The following is a 6,900-nucleotide window of genomic DNA, read 5'->3' on the forward strand; positions in this document are numbered from 1 at the left end:
AAGGTGGGACAGCAAACAAAAGATTGAAACAAAAATGAAGCCAGGAAAAATTTTGTATATAAGTATGTGTCCAATAGTCTTACTAATTTTGCTAAATGATATTATAAACTGATAAAATAATAAAACAACGATAGCAATATACAGTTAAATTATTAGGTCATCAGGAAAGTCATGATATATTTTTCTGTTTTTCTGTACAAAAACATGTCATGACATTACCAATGACCCAGGAGATTGTCTAGAAGAAAATTGGATGAAGTGTGAGGGGAAAAATGATTGCATTTAGCAATGATGTGCCTTAGGGAGGATTTTTTTTAAAGAATTATTTATTTCATTTTATTTATCATTATTATTATTTTTTATCTTGCTACAGGGCATGTACATTCACCAGAGAGAGAGAAAGAGAGAAGCAAGCCACCAGGTCTGGGCTTTGAACAGCAATCAGCCATGTGGGAGTCCAATGCCTTAACCACCATGTTACGAGCTGTACCCTGAGAGAATCTTATGTTGACTAAAAAGTAGAGAATATCAGGGCCAGCAGGTGGTGTAGTGGTTAAAGTGCTAGACTCTCACATAGCTGACTATGGTTTGAGTCCCAGACTTGGTGGCTTGAAAATCATGCTGGGCATATATGCATGTGTGCCAAAAATCCCAGGAGGAGAATGGAGAAGAAGGGATAGCAGCATGGCTAGCCCCCTGGGTGGTGATTTCTCATTTTCCCTCCTTCTGTCTCTCTCCAGTGAGTGCATGTGCCCCATGGCAAAAACAGCAACAACAAACAAACAAACAAACAAAAGAATGCATTATGAATTTGTGTGTCATCCCTGTTCAGGGACCATGCTAATCTCTGTATCATTCCAATTTTAGCATATGAGCATATATGCTAAATGAGCAAAATGATTGCATTTTCCTTCCTGATTTGCAAAGAATTTACCATTGGTTTACTATTTAAAAAATACCATTTTTGGGTCGAGAGGTGGTGTAGTGGTTAAGGTGCCACGCCCACATGGCCGACCACAGTTCCAGTCTTGGACCCGGTAGCTTGCTTTCTTAATCTCCCTTTCTCTCATTGTCTTTCTCTAGTCAAATTAAACAATAAATAAATAAATAAATAAATAAAATAAAATAAATAATTCTTAAAAAAAAAATCATTTTCATCCCTTCACTGATTTGAATTTGCTGGCAAAACAAGCAAACCCAGTGAGTAATTTGAGTTATGTACTTTAATTTGGCTATATATATAAGTCTACAGAAGCATTTCTTCAGAGTGTTTTACTTCAGGAAAAATTATATGCATGTTACAAATATTCTTTATGATAACATGCTACCTTGTCTCGCTGGCACTCACAATCTGATAGCCCTTTTAATTTCCCCATGATTCTATTCGAGTTTAGAAAAGGTTAATTAGTTATCCACTGATCTTAGGGGAAGAAGATTTTAAAATAATATAATATCACAAACCATCCTAGTAGGGTATGAAGGTAAGACCACAAGGGGGTACTATAATTTTATCAAATTTGTCCTGGTAAGTTGGCTCAGAAGGTGAAATGATTAGAGCCTGCAGAGTTAATTTTAATATGCTAATACATCACAGCAAGTTGGGAACTTAAATAAAATGATACAATTAATGTACTTTTATGGCATGTAGAAAGACTTAGTAAGGTCATTTGTAGATTATATTAGAGCCGCATTTAAACTTATTGGGTTTAAAATTCAGCATTCGTAAAAGAAAGCAGCAGATGTCTGACGTATGCATTTTAGTGACCTTTGAATGAAGAAGTGAATGTTGAATTGTGTGGGTCTCGATCTGGATTCTTAAAATAAATGAACTCTCTTGTCTCTCCTCTAAATAGTTCCAGGATGAAGCCTTTAGATCTTAATTTCCTCAGTGTGGTAACATAGAAAATGTTGCAGTATGTTAATCCTGGAAGGGAATTTTTTGAAAGGACATTTAATCATGGAAGACTTTAGTTTCTTCATGTGCTTCTGAAAGTGATTCTATAGTATTGCAATAAATTTGAATGGCTTATAGTCCCTCTTGATTGGGCAAGTTTCTTTTTTATCTAATCTAAAATCTTTGAAGTACATTGGCATATGCATGTCTCATGTACTTAGGGAGGTCTCCTGACATGAACCCAGAACCTTCCCATGTGGGTCTGCCTCGCAGAGTATTACCTTTTATCTCTGCACCACTGTCTGGCCCAGGATCAATCCTTATATGGCAGAGGGATTTTTTTCTTTTAACATCCTGGCATTCTGTGAGTTTATATGCTGATTTTAGCAGATGTTGCTAATTTGTGGAGCAAGATAGATCACGGATATTTGAAATAAGCTGGTGATTCATCTATGTGAAAGAAAATTATTGGGGCCAGCAGGTGGCGTGGTGGTTAAGGCGCTGGACACTCCCACATGGCCGACTGGGGTCTGAGTCCTGGACCTGGTGGCTTGCTTTCTCACTCTCCCTCTCTCTTGCTCTGTGCCTTTCTTTGGTCAAATTAAAATAAATGAATGAATAAATAAAAATTAAATAAAAAGAATAATTACTATGCTTTTATAGAATATAGACAGCTGATATTTTACCTTTTATCATATGTTTACCTAGAGGCATAGAGAAGATGTTGGACCAATGTTTAGTATCATACTAGGATTAAATGAAATAATGTTTATAAACCACATAGCATATCAGCTGGAACAGTGATGAGGCAACCCATAACTTTAGGGCTCCTGGGGCTCTGTCATGTGCCTCTCGATGTCACTGCAAAATTCAGAATTAGAAAACTTCCTTTGTGTCGCCACCTCTCAAATATGTATAGATGCTGGAATTTTTATTTTTATTTTTTTGAAAGGTTTTTGCTATAGGGCATGTGCACTCACCAGAAAGACAGAGACAGAGAGACAGAAAGTGAGAAATCACCACCCCCGGGGGAGGGGATAGTCACACCGCAATCCCCTCTCTTCCATTCTCCTCTTGAGATCTTAGGCATGCGTGCACATGTACCCGGAGTGAGTTTAAGCCACTGGATCTGGGACTCGAACCATAGTTGGCTACATGAGAGTCCAGCTATATAGCCATTACACCAATGCTGGTCCCAGATTTTTTATTTTTTAAAGAGAGATTTTTGCTATAGGATGTGTGTGTTCACCAGAGAGACAGAGAGACAGAAAGTGAGAAATCACCTCCCAGGGGAGGATGACCATGACATGATCCCTTCCCCTCCATTCTCTTCTCAGAATTTTGGGTATGCATGCACACATGTCTGGTAAGTGTTTTAAGCCACAGAGTCCAGGAGTCGAACTGTGGTCAGCTATGTGGAAGTCCAGTGACGTAACCATTACATCATCTGGTGGCCCCTAGATGTTAGAATTTAATGGCTGAAAAGTAGAGCTGTTTTTCTGGACATACTTCTATTCAATAAAGTGGGCAATGTTGGGCCAGCTAGGTAGCATAATGGTTCAAGTGGCTGGATCCCACATGGCTGACTGCATGGTTCAAGTGCTAAACCTGGCAACTTGAAAAACATGCTGAGTGCATGTGTATGCATATCCATACTCCCAAGAGGAAAATGGAACAGAAGGGATTGCATTATGGTCATCCCATCATCCTCCTTGGGGAGTGCTTTCTCACTCTCTCTCTCTCTCTCTCTCTCTCTGGTTTGTGCATGCACCCTATGCAAGCTAAAAAAGCAAACAAGTAGGCAATGTAAGTTTCAAGAATCTGCTTTACTCCCTACAGGACTAAATATAGCTATTTAAATTTCGTACTTAAAACACAGCAACCTATAAACCTTTCAGGTCCCTTAAATTATCCTAGCCTATGAAAGGCTGCTCATGACCAGCCAAGGATATACTTTGGCAAAGTTTTCTTTCTTTCTGTTTTCCTTTTGCATTGCACGTAAAGAATCCTTGTTTACCTGAAGGCCCTGACTAGTTTCCACTCCTAGATTGATTCAGATCTTGGGCAGCAGCAGCCACTGTTTCATATGGTTTTCTGGTATCACGTTCTCTTCTTGGCTATTCAGTCTTCATGCTTCTTTCACAAATCCTTTGCTTAAATCTGAGCTCATCTAGTTAGTATTGTCTTGTTTGTTTCTCTCTGTTCTCTCTTGGCCTCATTTCCTAATGCCGATATGTGTCATTTCAGAACCTGAATTCCACTTGTCCTGTTTCTATCTATTCTTGTGTAAACAGAACAGATGATTTGATTGACTTTGAGTTCCCAGTGTTCTACAGTTTTGAGCCATTGGAAATCGGACAGTTAGACTCTTTCTTTCTGAACTTGATGTTGGGTTTTATGTAGATGAATTTTTTTTCAAAGAGATTTTTGCTATAGGGCACGTGCGCTTGCTCTTACTGGAAAGACAGAAAGACAGAAAGTGTGAAATGGTCATGCCACAATCCCTTTTTCTCCATTCTCCTTCTAGGATTTTGGGTATGAATACATGCATGCAATGTGCTCAACATGTTTCAAGCCTCTGGGTCCGGGACTCAAACTGTGGTTGGCTATGTGGGTTTCCAGTGACATAACCATTACTCTGTCTGCTGGTCCCATATATAGATGCATTTTATTGCTAGTAAGATATAGATGATGAAACAGCCTGTATAGAATCAACCTGATTTTAAAAAAGTTTATCCAATCATTTCTTCTATGAGCAAAGGAGACCGAGAGAGAGGCACCCCAAACAGGGCCCTGATGCTGTGATCCATACCAGCCTCAGCCAGCTCTAGACCATGGACATGTGCATGTCTGACATATTCAGGGAGGTCTCTTGAAGCAAACCTGGAAACTTTCCATGTGGGTCAACCATGCAGTGTTATGTTTTACCACTGTACTACAAAGTAGGTCCAACAAATCTTTCCTTCCTGGGATGGGAGAGGCGTGAGTATTTTCTAGGTTGTGGCATAAGAGTCACAGGAGTGAAAGGGGGAAAGTGATGGAGCAAAGCCCTGGGAAGGCAGGTGGTGATGAGCTCAGCATCACAAGGTCGGAGGAGGACACCTTTCTTGGAATATCCTAAATCAGAAAGTAGATTCTTCCCTGCCCCCTCTGCCACATCCAGCCGGACACCATGTACCAAGGACCTACTTCTTAAATATATTTTAAAAAATAATTAAAAAAACCCATAAATCTCATTGCAGAATTTCTATTTCTATTTATTTATTTCTTCCATGAGAGAGAGAGAGAAAGAGAATTATCCCTAACAGAGTCCTTATGCCGCAATCCACTCCCAGCCTCAGCCAGCCTAGGTCACAAGCACATGCCTGGTATACACAGCGAGGCCTTGGGCTGGGAACCAGGACCGTCTCATATGGATCCAGTTTCATTACCTCTATGGCACTATCCAGCCCCTTTTTCTTACATATCTTGAGATCTAGTCCCTTTTCTTTCTTTTCTTTTTTTTTTTTGAGAGGTTTTTTTTTTTTTTTTTTTTTTTTTCCCACGTTCTCTTCTTGGCTATTCAGTCTTCATGCTTCTTTCACAAATCCTTTGCTTAAATCTGAGCTCATCTAGTTAGTATTGTCTTGTTTGTTTCTCTCTGTTCTCTCTTGGCCTCATTTCCTAATGCCGATATGTGTCATTTCAGAACCTGAATTCCACTTGTCCTGTTTCTATCTATTCTTGTGTAAACAGAACAGATGATTTGATTGACTTTGAGTTCCCAGTGTTCTACAGTTTTGAGCCATTGGAAATCGGACAGTTAGACTCTTTCTTTCTGAACTTGATGTTGGGTTTTATGTAGATGAATTTTTTTTCAAAGAGATTTTTGCTATAGGGCACGTGCGCTTGCTCTTACTGGAAAGACAGAAAGACAGAAAGTGTGAAATGGTCATGCCACAATCCCTTTTTCTCCATTCTCCTTCTAGGATTTTGGGTATGAATACATGCATGCAATGTGCTCAACATGTTTCAAGCCTCTGGGTCCGGGACTCAAACTGTGGTTGGCTATGTGGGTTTCCAGTGACATAACCATTACTCTGTCTGCTGGTCCCATATATAGATGCATTTTATTGCTAGTAAGATATAGATGATGAAACAGCCTGTATAGAATCAACCTGATTTTAAAAAAGTTTATCCAATCATTTCTTCTATGAGCAAAGGAGACCGAGAGAGAGGCACCCCAAACAGGGCCCTGATGCTGTGATCCATACCAGCCTCAGCCAGCTCTAGACCATGGACATGTGCATGTCTGACATATTCAGGGAGGTCTCTTGAAGCAAACCTGGAAACTTTCCATGTGGGTCAACCATGCAGTGTTATGTTTTACCACTGTACTACAAAGTAGGTCCAACAAATCTTTCCTTCCTGGGATGGGAGAGGCGTGAGTATTTTCTAGGTTGTGGCATAAGAGTCACAGGAGTGAAAGGGGGAAAGTGATGGAGCAAAGCCCTGGGAAGGCAGGTGGTGATGAGCTCAGCATCACAAGGTCGGAGGAGGACACCTTTCTTGGAATATCCTAAATCAGAAAGTAGATTCTTCCCTGCCCCCTCTGCCACATCCAGCCGGACACCATGTACCAAGGACCTACTTCTTAAATATATTTTAAAAAATAATTAAAAAAACCCATAAATCTCATTGCAGAATTTCTATTTCTATTTATTTATTTCTTCCATGAGAGAGAGAGAGAAAGAGAATTATCCCTAACAGAGTCCTTATGCCGCAATCCACTCCCAGCCTCAGCCAGCCTAGGTCACAAGCACATGCCTGGTATACACAGCGAGGCCTTGGGCTGGGAACCAGGACCGTCTCATATGGATCCAGTTTCATTACCTCTATGGCACTATCCAGCCCCTTTTTCTTACATATCTTGAGATCTAGTCCCTTTTCTTTCTTTTCTTTTTTTTTTTTGAGAGGTTTTTTTTTTTTTTTTTTTTTTTTTTTTTTCTGGTGGGGGGGTGCGCACA

The 6,900-nt window shown here is 39.9% G+C and overlaps 1 pseudogene; it reads right to left on the minus strand.

Annotated features, from left to right (window-relative positions):
* Positions 1-787: 787 nt before the first annotated feature.
* Positions 788-886, minus strand: LOC114009350 (uncharacterized; annotated as a pseudogene).
* Between the last annotated feature and the right edge of the window lie 6,014 nt (positions 887-6,900).

The sequence above is a fragment of the Tupaia chinensis genome, unplaced genomic scaffold (assembly GCF_000334495.1).
Source record: "Tupaia chinensis unplaced genomic scaffold, TupChi_1.0 Scaffold000523_1, whole genome shotgun sequence".
Classification (NCBI taxonomy): domain Eukaryota; kingdom Metazoa; phylum Chordata; class Mammalia; order Scandentia; family Tupaiidae; genus Tupaia; species Tupaia belangeri.